The sequence below is a fragment of the Choloepus didactylus genome, chromosome 1, assembly GCF_015220235.1.
Source record: "Choloepus didactylus isolate mChoDid1 chromosome 1, mChoDid1.pri, whole genome shotgun sequence".
In the NCBI taxonomy this organism is placed as follows: domain Eukaryota; kingdom Metazoa; phylum Chordata; class Mammalia; order Pilosa; family Megalonychidae; genus Choloepus; species Choloepus didactylus.
In genome coordinates this window covers 179,101,166-179,116,972 of record NC_051307.1, presented here as the reverse complement: position 1 = coordinate 179,116,972, position 15,807 = coordinate 179,101,166, and the positions used below count along the sequence as shown (strand labels likewise).

Here is a 15,807-nt window from a genome sequence, read left to right as displayed (position 1 = left end):
AATCATAACAACTCAGGAATAGATGTGACTGCTGTAAGAGTTTACGATCTAGGAAACTACAATAAGCCTTTCCCTGATAACATATGCTGTCAAATTCAATTCTCAGAGTTATATTTAGTCCATATTAGTGAGGCATTATAATATTTGTCTTTTTGTTTCTGGCTTATTTCATTCAGCATACTGTCCTCAAGTTTCATTCACCTAGTTCATGCCTCACAACTTCATTCCTTATTGCAGCTGCTGAATATTCCACTGTATGCATACACCATATTTTGTCATTCCATTCATCAGTCGATGTATCCTTAGGCAACCTCCATCCATTGCAAATTGTGAATACTGCCGCATAAACACCAGTGTACAAATGCCTATTCATGTCCCTGCTTTCAGTTCTTCCAAGTATATACCCAATAACAGGGTTTCATGATCATGACAACTCTATACTTAGCCTCTTGTGGATCCACCACACTGTCCTCCAGATGGGCTGCATTCTATTTCCCTACCAACAGTGAATGGGTTCATCAGTCTCCATGTTTTCTCCAACACTTGTATCTTTCTATTTATTTTTTGAACAGTTTTATCCACACACCATACAATCCATCCTAAGTAAACAGTCAATGGTTCTTGGTATAATCACATAGTTATGCATTCACCATCACAATCTATATGAGGACATTTCCATTTCTTCAAAAAAAGAGGAAAAAAATGAAGAGTAAAAAATAAATAAAATAAAATAAAAAGGAGATACACCATTACCACCAAGAATCCCTTACCCCTCCCTATATTCCCCTCTTATTGACATTTAGCTTTTGTATATTGCCTTTGTTACATTTCATGGAGCTATATTACAATGTTACTGTTAACTATAGACTCTGATTTGCATTGATTGTATTTTTTCCATATAGCATACCGTTTTCAACACAGTGGTGCATTGTACATTCCTACCAACAGTGAAAAAGTATGCCTCTTTTTCTACATTCTCTTCAGCACTTGTAGTTTTCTGTTTTTTTTTTTTTTTTTTTTTTTTTTTTTTTTTTATAGTGGCCATTCTAGTAGGTATGAGATGATATCTCATTGTGGTTTTGATTTGCATTTCCCTAATGGCCAGTGAAGTTGTGTATCATTTCATATGTTTTTAGCCATTTGTATTTCCTCTTTGGAAAAGTGTCCATTTCTTTTGCCCATTTTTAGATTGAGTTGTTTGTCTTTTTGTTGTTGAGTTGTAGGATTTTTTTATATATTCTGGATATTAAGCCCTTAACTGATAGGTGGTTTCCAGATATTCTCTTGCATTGCATAGGCTGCCTTTTTACTTTTCTAACAAAGTCCTTTGATGCACAAAAGTGTTCAATTTTGAGGAGATCCCATTTATCTATTTCTTCTTTCATTACTCATGCTTTGGGTGTAAGGTCTAGGAAACCAACCTCCTATTTCCCTACATGTTCTTTAGTAGTTTTATGTTTTTAGCTCTAATGTTTAGCATTTTGACCCATTTTGAGTTAAGTTTTGTATAAGGTGTAAGATAGGAGACCTCTTTTTTTTGGATATGAATATCCAGTTCTCCAAGCACCATTTATTGAAGAGGCAGCTCTGTCCCAGTTGAGATGACTTGACTGCCTTATCAAAGATCAATTGTCTGTAAATGACAGGGTCTATTTCTGAACAATCAATTCAATTCCAGTGGTCAGTATATCCCTCTCTATGCCAGTACCATGTTGTTTTGACCACTGTAGCTTTGTAATACGCTTTAAAGTCAGGTAGTGTCATATCTCACTTCATTCCTCTTTCCCAAGATATTTTTAGCTATTCAAGGCACCCTGCCCTTCCAAATAAATTTGGTTATTGGTTTTCTGCAAAGTGTTGTTGGGATTTTAATTGGTATTGCATTGAATCTATAAATCAATTTGGGTAAAATTGACATCTTAATTATATTTAGTCTTCCAATCCATTAACACGGTATATCCTTCCATTTATTTGGGTCTTCTTTGATATCGTTTAACAATTTTTTGTAGTTTACTGTGTATAGATCTTTTGCGGCCTTGGTTAAAATTACTCCTAAATATTTAATTCTTTTGATTGCCATTGTAAATGGAATTTTTTTCTTGATTTCCACCCCAGAGGAAATTACTAGTGTATAGAAACACTACTGATTTTTGTGTGTTGATCTTGTGTCCTGCCACTTTGCTGTACTCATTTATTAGCTGTAATAGCTTTGCTGTAGATTTTTCTGGATTTTCTACATATAGTATCATGTCATCTGCAAACAGTGAAAGTTTTACTTCTTTCTTTCCATATTGGATGCCTTTTATTTCTTCTTGCCTAATTGCTCTAGCTAGAACTTCCAGCACAACATTGAATAACAATGGTGACAGTGTGGGCATACTTGTCTTCTTTCCTGATCTTAGATGGAAAGTTTCCAGTCTTTCCTCATTGAGTATGATGTTAGCTGTGGCTTTTTCATATATTCCCTTTATCATGTTGAGGAAGTTCCCTTCTATTTATATCCTTTGAAGTGTTTTCATCAAGAAAGGATATCGAATTTTGTCAAATGCATTTTCTGCCTCAATCAAGATGATCATGTGATTTTCCCCTTTGATTTATTGATGTGGTGTATTATATTAATTGATTTTCTTTTGTTGAAATAGCCTTGCATACCTGGAATAAATCCCACTTGGTCATGGTGTATAATTCTTTTAATGTTCTGCTGGATTTGATTTGTGAGTATTTTGTTGAGGATTTTTGCATCTACGTTCATTAAATAGACTGTTCTGAAATTTACTTTTCTTGTAGTATCTTTGTTTGGCTTTGGTACTAGGATGATGTTGGCTTCATAGAATGAGTTAGGTAGCTTTCCCTCCTCTTCAGTTTTTTTGAAGAGTTTGAGCAGGATTGGTGGTACTAATTCTTTCTTGAATGTCTGGTAGTATCCACATATGAAGTCATCTGGTTCTGGACTTTTGTTGGGGATAACTTTTTGATGACAGTTTCAATCTCTTTACTTGTGATTGGTTTGTTGAGGTCATCTGATGTCTTCTCGAATAAATGTTGGTACTTCATGCTTTTCTAGGAAGTTGTCCATTTCATCTACATTGTCTAGTTATTAGCATATAGTTGCTCATAGTATACTCTCATTGTATTCTTTATTTATGCAGGGTCAGCAGTTATGTTCCCTCTCGTATTTCTTATTTTATTTATTCTCTTTCTCTCTCTTCTTTTTTTTTTTTTTATCAACCTAGCTAAGGCCATTGATTTTATTGATTTTCTCAGAGAACCAACTTCTGGTTTTGTTGATTCTCTTTATTGTTTTAATGTTCTCAATTTCATTTATTTCTGCTCTAATCTTTGTTACTTCTTTCCTTCTTTTGCTTTGGGGTTAGTTTGCTGCTCTTTCTCTAGTCTCTCCAGGTGAACAGTTAATTCCTCAATTTTTGCTCTTTCTTATTTTTTACTTTTGGCATTTATGGCAATAAATTTCCTTCTTTGCACTGCCTTTCTGCATCCCATACATTTTGATATGTTGTGTTTTCATTCTCATTTGCCTCAAGATATTTACTGATTTCTCTTGTAATTTCTTCCTTGGCCCACTGGTTGTTTAAGAATTTGTTGCTTAACCTCCATGTATTTGTGAATTTTCTAGCCTTCTGCCTATTGTTGATTTCCAAAATCATTCCACTGTGATCCAAGAAAGTATTTTGTATGATTTCAATCTTTTAAAATTCATTGAGACTTGCTTTGTGACCCAACATGCGGTCTATCCTGGAGAATGATCCATGAGTACTTGAGAAAAATGTGTATACTGCTGTTGTGGGATGTTCTGTAAATATCTGTTAAGTCTAATTCTTTTAACGTACTATTCAAAATCTCTGTTTCCTTATTGATCCTCTGTACGTTTCCTTATTGATCCATTGATGAAAGCAGTATATTGAAGTCTCCAACTATTATTGTAGAAATGTCTTCTCCCTTCAGCGTTGTCAGTGTATGCTTCATGTATTCTGGGGCACCTGGCTCGATACATAAATATTTATGATTGTTTTGTCTTCTTGATGAATTGTCCCTTTTATTAATACATAATGCCCTTCTTTGTCTCTTTTAATTGTTTTACTTTTGAAATCTAATTTGTCTCATGTAAGTATAGCTACCCCTGCTCTTTTCTGGTTGTTTGCATTAAATATCTTTTTCCATCCTTTCATTTTCAACCTATTTTTTCTCTTGAGTCTAAAGTGAGTCTCTTGTAGACAGCATATAGATGGGTCCTGTTTTTTAATCCATTCTGCCAGCCTATGTCTTTTGATTGGGGACTGTAATCCATTAACATTTAATGTTATTACTGTAAAGGCACTAATTTCATTTACCATTTTGTCTTTTGGATTTTATATGTCATATCTTTTTTTTTCTCTTTTTACCCTTACCGATAGTCTTCATTTCTACACTCTTCTCCAAACCTCTCTTTCCTGTCTTTTCTTATCTGCCTATAGTGTTCCCTTTACTATTTCTTGTAGACCAGGTCTCTTGTTCACAAACTCTCTCAGTGTCTGTTTGTCTGAAAATATTTTAAATTCACTGTCATTTTTGAAGGACAGTTTTGCCAGCTATAGAATTCTTGGTTGGCAGTTTTTCTCTTTTGGTATTTTAAATATATCATACCACTGCCTTCTCACCTCTATGGTTTCTGCTAGGGAATCTGCACATAGCCTTATTGAACTTCCCTTGTATGTGATGGATTGCTTTTCTCTTACCATTTTCAGAATTCTCTCTTTATCTTTGACATTTGATAATCTGATTAGTAAGTGTCTTGGAAAAGATCTGTTCAGATCTATTCTGTTTGGGGTATGCTGCACTTCTTAGATCTGTAATTTTATGTCTTTCCTAGGAGATGGGAAATTTTCAGTGATTATTTCATCCATTATTCTTTCTGCCCCTTTTCCCTTCTCTTCTTCTTCTGGGATACCCATGACACGTACATTCATGTGTTTCATGTTTCATTCAGTTCCCTGAAACCCTGTTCATATTTTTTCCTTTCTTTTCCCTATCTATTCTTTTGTGTGTAGGATTTCAGATGTCCTGGACTATAGTTCACTAATCTTTTCTTCTACCTCTTGAAATCTGCTATTGTAAGTCTCCATTCTGTTTTTCATCTCTTCCATTGTGCCTTTCATTCCCATAAGTTCTGCCAATTGTTTTTTCAAACTTTTGTGTTCTTCCTTATGTTTCCCCAGTGTCTTCTTTATATCCTTCATCTCTTTTGTCATATCTTCCCTCAGCTCATTGATTTGATTTTTGAATTGATTTAGCATGTTTGTTTGAATGTCTTTAATTAGTTGTTTCACACTCCTATATCTCATTTGAAGTGTTAGTTTGTTCCTTATACTGAGGCACATCTTTGTTTTTCCTAGCATGGCTTGTAATTTTTTGTTGGTGTCTAGGCATCTGGTTTCCTTGATTAATGTATTCAAGGGGTCATTTTCACTCTTTTACCTAGGGTTTTCTTGTTGGTTGGCTTCTTTTCTATCTGTTCTTTGGTGTTCAGTTCAACTTATTCTTGACCTCTAACATAGCTCCTGTTTAACTGATCAGAATTTTTCAGCTCTTGTTATTCTGGTTTTTGTCCTTCCCATATGGAATCTCTCTCTCTCTCTCTCTCTCTCTCTTTTTTTTTTTTTTTTTTTTTTGAGGAGGGTCTACCCAGATATGATTGACCCCAATCAGATTTTTCCAGAGCAGACAGGTCCAGGTCTCAGGAGGAGGGTGTAATCAGAATCAAGTTTCCCTAAGGATGAGACCAAGAAGGTTGTAAGAATTTCCTGTGAGGCCTCTAGGCTCTGTGCTTTTCCTCTCCTCCCCAGCAGGTGATGCTTGTCAGCCCACAGCTCCCCACTAGCATAAGGAAGTGTTGCGTCTTTACTTCTCAGCAGACATGGTCTCTGCCAGGGGCATGGTTGACACAGAGGCTGAGGGAGACATCAAACTTAAGCTGTTTCTTTTTTTTTTCCCTCAGCCCCTGGAGTCTGAATTCTCTGAAGGATGGCTGCCACTTGAGCTGTGCCCTGTCTGCCCTTTTCTTGTTGAAGATATGTCCTTTAGGGAATTATCTCCTTCACTTGACTCCTTACTTTGTCTTTTAGACCTGTCTTGACTCCACCCTTGCCTGGGTCAGTGATGACAATTCAAAATACCTGAGGCTTTTTCTAATGAGCTACTTATAATAGTTTTAAAAAGGAAAAAAAGAAATCCCCTTTTCAGAGCCAGTCCCCAGCCCACAAGTTTCGCTAGTCAAGAGCCAGAGTTGGTACCCAGCTCTTTGTGCCACTTTTCTTGGGGCATAGCACTTTTCCAGTATTCTGAGCTCAGCCAACTCCAAAAGCCTCTGTTTTTATTTATTTATGTCTCCATCAGCCCCACCCCCTCTCTTCTGGAAGAGACTTCAGAGTTCCTTTCCTGTTTGCTCTGGGTTTATCTGTGCTCATAGCTTATAGTCAGTAGTTCAAATTTGTTAATTAAAACTGCAGTTGGAGCTTGGTTCAGCTACCTTCCCTTGCTTCTAGTAGAGACCGCCTCTTTTTCCCACAGGGAAGTATTCCAACTCAGCCTGCCATGCCAGTGGGGATGAGACACCCAACTCCACAATTTGGGGGCTTTGTTTACAGTTCTATACTGTGACCTTGGCCTTTCAACCCATTCCAAACTGGTGTACGATGTGTGTCTGTTCATAGATGTTCCCCAAACAGTTGTTCCAGACAGTTCCTGGCTATTTAGTAGCTACTCTATAGCATTATGTAGATTCCACACCTTCCTGCACCACCATCTTGCCTCACCTTCTCCCTCTGTTTTTCTCTGTGGGAAGTTTGTGTTAGAACTAAGAGAGCTGCTTTGTTATCAGCTTTTTTTTTTTTTTTTTTTTTTAAATCTATCTGCTTAAAGGCAGAAGGCATCTGTGAAGTGAGAACATTTTCTTGATGCCAGACAATGGACAGAGCCTCTAAGGATAAGGCTTTAAGAGAATGTTGACATCCAGAATGATATTATCCCTTGAATATCCCCAATTGTGGATCTTACAAGCATGGATTAACATATCTCAAATTGATCTAGTTTCTTCTCTCATACCTGCTCCCCCTGTATGTATGTTAATGGAATTGATATCCACCCCAGTCACCCAAGCCAAACACTTGGGATCCTAGAGGATACAGGGTCTTCCCCTTCTCTTTTTCTCCTCCCCACAGCCAATTCATCTAGGAGCCCTGTGGATTTCCTCTTCTCCTCATTTCCTTGGCCACCACCTTACTTGAGGCTCACACCCACCTGTCTGGACAGCCGTAGTGACCTCCCCTTAGGTCTCTCCACCATCTCAGACTCTTTACTCTCCCCTGGTGGAGAATACCATGGTGCTGATAAGGACCTCCTTTACCTTCTGTGGCTCTAGTGGGGCCAGGCCATAGTCTAACAATGCCTTTGTATACTTTTAGTAAATAAGTCTTTGTAAAAAATGGTCAAGAGATGAACAAATCTTTAGACTGCATTCACCATTCTGCCTAGGTTCCTTTTTGATGAATTCTGCTTATCTCATAGAGTATCTGAGTATCGTGTTGCTCACTCTTTCCAGAAGAAGTACTGAGACTCTTATTGTCTCTGGGTTCTCCCAGGTTCCCTTATCCCCATTAATTCTCATCACCACCCATCCCACTGCTGTGATTTTTTTTTGAACCATTTCTCAGCAATATTTAACCAATCTCTAGCACCCATACATAAGCACGTGACAACATGCACACAAGCATGCAGGCAACATATATACACATGTTTTTACCCATCTGATATTGCTAAAGACCATTTAACGCTCTACAGAGAATCATCTCAATATAGAGCTACAAACTGCTTTTCAGTCTAAATAAATAATAGTTATTGGCATATAGATTTAATTATGTCCCCTTAGGTCAGATTTTATCTTCATGAATTCAGATGGGCCTTTGTCTCCTTGATTATGTAAATAGTGTATTATGTGGTCCCTGACCAGATGGTTTCTATTACCCTAAAATTTAAATTTTTGTTTCTTTTTAAGTTAACAACAAGTTAGTCCTCTTTCTATTTTTTTAAAGGCAGTCTAGGGAGATGAAAGTTTCATAGCCAGTACCTGAAAACTAAATGTACTTTTTAATAGACTCAGAATTAATACATTACAGTGGGATGCAAAAATCCCTTTTCTATCTTTACTCAATGAAGCAAATATTATTGGGTGAATTACTTCAATAAAAGAAACTTGTCTCCAAACAATTTAGCCCTCTCTATGCCCCAAACTCCTCAAGATTCTTTCATTAGTATTTTCTAATGCGTAAGGGAATATTTTCTTTTATGATGCCTCCAAATGCCACTTCCAAGATGCTATATCATTATATTATCAATTACATTCTATTTCAATGATAGTTTTCAATTTCTTTCAAGTTTTTAATTTCTTGTCCAATTTCATATTCCCTTGCACAAATGAATCTGCCTCAGCCCCTAGTATCTTTCTGCTCATTAGTGGTATATATAAGCTAGTTCTCATGAAATTCTAGCTATCAAATAATATAATTTTATTCTCTGGGGAAATTACTAGCATTTGGAAGGTTCAGTTGAACTGTGGTTCACCCGTGCTGGAAAATGGTGGATGGTATTAGGGGCAAAAATGAAACAGTAAGTGATGTGAAAACATTGGCTCTTGACCTTAGGAAGATTCAGAGGGAATCATAGGAGTCAGCCCTGAGTCTGTCTGATTAGGGAAAATGTCATGTGCATGCCAAAGGACTGCTTGCAGTGACTAGCTTTGAAGTGCAAATGGCAGCAGAAATGAAGATAGAAAAGTGAAAAGAAATGCTTGCCTCAGGAGGGAATGTGGGGGCAAAGACAATCATGGGTCCTATTGGGAATTATGAAGAAAACTGGTGCTGGGATTTAAGATAGCTTCCTGGCGCTATCTGCCTGGCACAGCAGCTTCTACCTTTGTCCTGCAGGGATGCCTCCACCCCTTTTCTATTCCCAAGACAGCTCTTGAAATTCAAGAGAAAGGGTTGTTGACATGGGATGGATTCTCTGCTGTGACTTATAAAATAGGTAAATCATTCACAGAGCCCAGCATTTTAACCCTAACTAAGAGTCAGTAACTTCTCACAGGGCCTGCTCCAAGCTGAGCTACACTTGTGTGTACCTGAGGACCGTGTGGAGGGGAGATTATATCTCTGAGTTGTCAGTGTATGGTTTTAATGGAAGCCTTGGATGTGAATGAAATTATCCAAGGAGAGAGTGAAGAGTGAGAAGAAGGAAAAGCACCGTTTAACAAGTGAATGAAGGAAAAAGTCATTGAAGCATCATTGTGTGGGATTCGAGGGAGAAGAATAGATTACCTTTTTCTAATACTGCAATCTGCCTCCCCACTTCCACTCCCTACCTCTTTTCTGCTAATGTTTTCTATTTTCTGTAGCATTTATCACCTACTCAAATAGTATATAATTTACTTTTTAATTATTTTATTGTTTTGTTGTATGTCTTTCCCACCCCCTTACTAGAAGGTAAGCTCCGTGAGGGCAAGTGTCTTTGTCTACTGACGTATTCCAAGAGAGTAGAAAAATGCCTGGCAGTTAGGAGTTTCTTAGTATGTGTTGAATGAATGGAAAAAAAGTAGCAATGCTTCAAGAAGTAAGTCTCAGTAGACAATGTCAAAAACTGCAGGGAAGTCACTGAAAGCAAGCGAGGCAATTAGTAACGCACTGGTGTTCTAAGGAAGAGCCGTTTCAATGGTACAGTGGTGTGGGGGTTGAATTGTGTCATGCATAAAAGATAAGTCCAAGTCTAAATCTGCATTACTGTGTGTGTAAACCCGTTTGTAAATAGGACCTTCAAAGATGTTATTATTAGTTAAGGTGTAGACTCATATGTGAATAGGATCTAATACAAGAGGCCAAATTGAATCAGGTTGGGCCTTAATCCAAATGACTGTAGTCCTTATAAGGCAGAGGAAATTCAGTGCAGTCAGAGAAAGGCACAAAAGGAGATCAAGGATGGATCACCATGTGATGGAGGCAAAATAGAAGCCAAGGAACCACAAGGATTCCTGTAAGCCAGCATCAGAATGTTACAGACCCTGGAAGAAAGCATGTCTTGTCAAGACATTGATTTTGGACTTCTAGTCTCCAAAACCATAAGACAATAAGTCCCTGTTCTTTAAAACAACCCATTGTGTAGTACTTAACATAGCAGCCCTGGAAAAGTAAGATAGATGGGATCAGAAGCAGGACTGCAGTGGGGTTGAACAATGGATGACAGATGAGTAAGTAGACAACCAACAAGACTACTCTTTCCAGAGACTTTGCTTGGAAATGAAAAAGAGGAAAAGAGTTGTACTTTGCAGAGGATTGGGGGGTCAAAGGAAGGTTTTATATTATTTATTAGTTGTTTTTTTAATGGGTGAGACTTATACTAGTTATTTCGGAAGAGCAATGGCAGAGCACAATCTGGTTCTCCAGACCTGGTGAAGTGATCAGCTTTGCATTTTGGAAAGGTTGCTTTGGTGGCCATAGAGACGACTGCCTGGAGCTGGACAGGCTGGGGTAAACAGCCTAGCTAGGGCACTCCTATCAGCAAGGATGGAAATGCTGTCAGCCCCAATGTTCCCTGGGGCCTCATCTCCACTGGCTGCAAGCAACCACCCGTTCCTTCCTTTCTGGAATTCCGTCTCTCAGGTCAGCCATCTCCTCCTTGCCTCTTCTCTGAAACTTAACTTCACCTCCTGGATTTAGGTGAAACCTGGCTGTTCCCTGAAGGCTCTGTTTCTCCCGTTTGCCTTCTGAAAATGTGGCTATGTGTTCCTGTCAGTCCCACCCACTCCAGAGGCTTTCTCCTAAATCTTCAAACCTGTAGAATCTTTGTCCTGAAAACAAACCAAAGTCCCCATTTTCCTCTCCTCTGGCTGTTTCCCTGTCTCTATACTTCTTCATAGCAAAGCTTCTTAAGTGAATTATCCAAACTGTCAAATAAAAAACAAATCTGGACTTGGTTAAGGAGAGACTTTATTCAAAAGGATTATTACAAGAAAGGGAAGGGTACTAAAGCGATAGAGAGAATGCTCAGACTGCTCTAATCTTAAGATCTGCAAGCATCTCAAAGGTCAGACAGAAAAGGGCTGAGAGGAGTGCACCAGGTTGAAAAGAACCTGGTGTAGGGAGATGGGATGAATGGGATTAATGGGAGGAGGTGACTGAGATCCAAGAGTAGATCAGAGAATTATTTACCCTGAGGTCAGCCTATTTTGGGGAGGGGCTGTTAAAGAGGAGTGTGCTGGCTCAGACAGAGGGTGGTACGGAAAAGGAAGGAAACAACAGAAGTTCGGTCGAGACAAAATATCTATTTTGTTCAGATTGGTCAGTGTATAAAAACAGTTCAGCTAATCATTTATGATCAAAAAATGGGAATTTGGAGGGTCTGGGTCTGGTCTGAGTCTTCTCTTAGTCCTATGGGGAAGGGTGTTTCTTTGCAGTAAACCCTTTCCTGGAACCCAGAAAGATGGGGAGATTTCTTTAACCATTGCTGTTTTCCAGGATCACAGGGCTTGGGTGAAATTCAGCATTGTCAATACATGGCTGAAGCCTCTTCATCTCCTATACCCACCATCACACTGAAACTGCTCTTGCTAAGACCAACAGTGAGCTCCATGTACTAAACACTTAAGTGCATTTGCCTTCTCGGCAGCCATAGTCAACCTCTTAACCCTTTTTTCAAAGACTTCCTTCCCCCTGCTTCTCTGAGTGCTTCTTCCTTTTTCAGGCTCTACCCCTCCCCCATCTGACTCCTAAATATTGGAAATCCTCAGTAATGAGTCCTGTGCCTCTTCTTGTAGCTCCTGCACCTTCTCTCTAGGGTTATATCATTTACCTCATGACTGTAAATGCCTCTCTATGCTGACATCTCCCTGATATATTATTGTCTCTATCCCAGATGTCTTGTGAACTTAGATCTAGATATTCAGCTGGTTACTGCCTTGACATCTCCACATAGAGACCCCTCAAAATCAAGAGGGAGGAAAAAATCTGTTATGATCAGAATAGAACAAAAAGCCTTTTTTCAATAAACTTTTACTTTTGGAACAATTTTAGATTTACAAAATTATTGTGAAGATAGTAGAGTGTTCCATAAACCCACCCCATACACAGTTCCCCCTGTTATTAGCTTCTTATTCAGCATTTCACATTTGTCTCAATTAATGAACCAATACTGATACATTTTTTATTAACTAAAGTTCATTCTTTACTCATATTCTCTCAGTTTTCCTCAAATGTCCTTTTCCTGTTCCAGTATATCAAATCTAGGATATCACATTACATTTGAAGTCATGTTGCCTTAGGCTCTTCTTGGCTGTGATAGTTTCTTAGACTTTCCTTGTTTTTGGTGATAATTTTGAGGAGCACTGGTCAGGTATTTTGTAGATTTTTCTTCAATTTTAAGTGCTTTGATATTTGTCTCATGATTAGATTGGGATAATGTGTTTTTGGAAGGAAGACTACAGAGGTAAAGTACCATTCTCATCACATCTTCTCAAGAGTACATGCCTCATCACTGTTGATGTCAACCTTGATCAGCTGGCTGAGGTACTGTTTGTCAGGTTGCTCCACTGTAAAGTTAATCCTTTTCTTTCCATTTCCATACTGTCCACTTTGGAAGAAAGTCAATGTGTACAGCCCACACTTAAGGATTAGGGAGTTATGCTCCACCTCAATTAACTACACAAATTTTTTGGAATTCTTCTGCATGGGAGATTTGTTTATTCTCCCCTGTATTTATCTGTTCAGTTATTTATTCATATCTTTATTAACTCATAGGTATTTATACTTTGGGTTATAATCCAATATAACTTTATTGTTTTGATCAAATTGTTCCACCTTTGGTCCTTGGGAAACCTTTAGGGTGGCTACAGAATCTCCTTGACATATCCCCATCATTGTGGGTTTTGTTTTCTTTTTGTTCTTGTCTTTGAGTACTTTCTTTTTGGCACTACAAGATACTCCAGATTCATCTTGTATGTTTCCTGCTCAAGTCCTAGAGTCAGCCTTTACTCCAAGGAATGCTGATTCCTTTTATTAGAAAACAGTACTAAAAATATTAAAAACCAAGGTATACCTACTGGGTGTGCTCGTTGCTCTTGGGATGACCTAGGACCTCTCAGCTGACAGAGAAATCTATATATAGTAACCTATGCGTATATACATATTTAATCTTAAAATATTTTTAAGTATTTAAATATCTTTAAATATTTCTATATGTAACAATCTGTATGTACATTAAGCCCAAACTGAGTTCACACTGATGTCTCCAACTCTAATCCATTACCAGATGGGTCATTCTAGTCTTCTACTCCAGCAGTGAGAAACCTGGCTCCCACCATCACCAGCCATTTACTTAAGTTCAATTCTAATACACATGTATAGTGGTTTCAACAATTTTAGCCTTTACCTCTATGAGAAACAACTTTATCAACTAGACTAAAAGTCTTATGAACAGTTGCTTTTGCCATTATCTTGCAGACCTAAAAATATGGAATGCCTCATGAATTTGCTTGTTATCCTATTGGAAGGGAAATGCTGATCTTCTCTTTATCATTCCAGTTTTAGAATATGTGCTGATAAAGTGAGCATGATAATGTTTTAACAAAGATGACACTGTTACTAGTATAGGAGAGAAAAATATATTTTTACACACAAAGTGTTTTTAACAACTTATTTTGAACCAATTGAAAACTTCCAAGAAAGTTGTGAATAATACAGAGAACTCCATTATTATAGCCACTCCAGAATCATGTATGATGTTTAATTGTCATTATCTCTTTAGTCTCTCTCCCTCTTTCCCTCTCTCCCCCCTCCCTCCTTCTTCCTCTCTCTCTCTCCCCACCCTCTCTCTCTCTCTCTCTCTCTCTCTCCTTAATTGAGAATGTGACTAATGCCACTGAATTGTTTGCTTAGGAGTGGCCAAGATGGGAAACTTTATGTGAAACTTCATGTGAAACTTTATGCGAGCTTGCTGCAACTTAGAAAGATATTTTGAAGATGGCTGTTGAGAGCTGCAGAGACATTTGGAGAACACAACCTAGGAACAAGCAGCAGCCTAGAGGGGAACATCCTGGGAGAACGCAGTTTTGAAACCAGAACTCTGGAACAGAGGCCAGCCACGTGCCTTCTCATCTAACAGAGGATTTCTGGACACCATTGGCCATCCTCCAGTGAAGTTACCTGTTCTGGTTTGCTAATGCTGCCAGGATGCAAAATACCAGAAATGGATTAGCTTTTATAAAAGGGGGTTTATTTGGTTACAAAGTTACAGTCTTGAGGCCATAAAGTGTCCAAGGTGATGCATCAACTATCAGGTACCTTCACTGGAGGATGGCAGACGTCTGGAAATCCTCTGTTAGCTGGGAAGGCACGTGGCTGGCCTCTGTTCCCGAGTTCTGGTTTCAAAATGGCTTTCTCCCAGGAAGTCCTTCTCTCAGCTCCTGTACATTTTTCAAAGTGTCCCTCTTGGCTGTAGCAAGCTCACTCCTTCTGTCTGAGCTTATATAGTGCTCTAGTAAACTCATCAAGGCCCACACTGAATGGGTGCGGCCACACCTCCATGGAAATTATCTATCACAGTTACCACCTACAGTTGGGTGGGTCACATCTCCATGGAAACACTCAAAGAATTACAATCTAATCAACAAGAATATGTCTGCCCACACAAGATTGCATCAAAGATAATGGCATTTTGGGGAACATAATACATCCAAACCAGCACAGTATGTGATTATTGATGCCTTATCTTGGATACTTTATGGCCTTAAGACTGTAACTTTGTAACCAAATAAACCCCCTTTATAAAAGCTGATGCATTTCTGGTGTTTTGCGAAAAGGCAGCATTAGCAAACTGGAACAGTAGCCATTCTAGTGGGTGTGAGGTAGTATCTCATTGTGATTTTGATTTGCATTTCCTAATGGCTAATTTTGTTGATCATCTTTTCATGTGCTTATTGGCCATTTTTATATTTTCTTTAGAGAAATGTCTATTCAAGTCCTTTGCCCATATTTTGATTGGATTTTTTGTCTTTTGGTTGTTGAGTTGTAGGATTTTTGAAAGTCTTCTGGATATTAAATCCTTATTGGATATATTGTTTGCAAACATTTTCTCCTGTTACGTGGATTGTATTTTCACATTCTTGATAATATTCTTTGATGCACAAAACCTTTACATTTTGATTAAGTCCCATTTATCTATTTTTCTTTCATTGCTTCTGCTTTTGGTATAAAGTCTAAGAATCCATTGCCTAATACAAGTTCCTGGAGATATTTCCCTATATTTTCATCTAAGGGTTTTAGAGTATTAGCTCTTATATTTGGATCATTGATCCATTTGGAGTTAATTTTTGCATATGGTGTGAGGTAGAGGTTCAATTTAATTATATCACGTATGGGTATCCTGTTTTCCCAGCAACATTTGTTGAAGAGAGTATTCTTTCCCCATTAAGTGGACTTGAAACCCTTGTCAAAGATCAACTGACCATTGATGTGTGAGTTTATTTCCAAACTCTCAATTCTGTTCCATTGGTCTATAAGTCTGTCATGAATTACAAAGCCCTATGGCAACAAGCTCCTTAATCATTCTGAATTATTGACCTTGTATTGATTATAGGTGTTTAAAATTCATTCTATGAGTCTAAACTAAAAACTAAAAAAGAGTTTGATTGGGTTTCCCAGAATAAGACCCTTAGATGAGGCTTAAAAGTCATTTATTAGGCAATTTTCCCAGGAAAAAACAGTAGAAGAGTGG

The 15,807-nt window shown here is 38.1% G+C and overlaps 1 protein-coding gene and 1 non-coding gene across 10 annotated transcripts in view; one reads left to right on the top strand and one right to left on the bottom strand.

Annotated features, from left to right (window-relative positions):
• NEK10 (NIMA related kinase 10) overlaps positions 1 to 15,807 on the top strand; it is a 296,604-nt gene that overhangs the window by 172,778 nt on the left and 108,019 nt on the right. The gene's annotated exons all lie outside the window — the stretch shown is intronic.
• On the bottom strand, positions 13,540 to 13,646 carry LOC119510475. Its single transcript, XR_005211947.1, has one exon. It is a non-coding gene; the product is annotated as a U6 spliceosomal RNA (small nuclear RNA).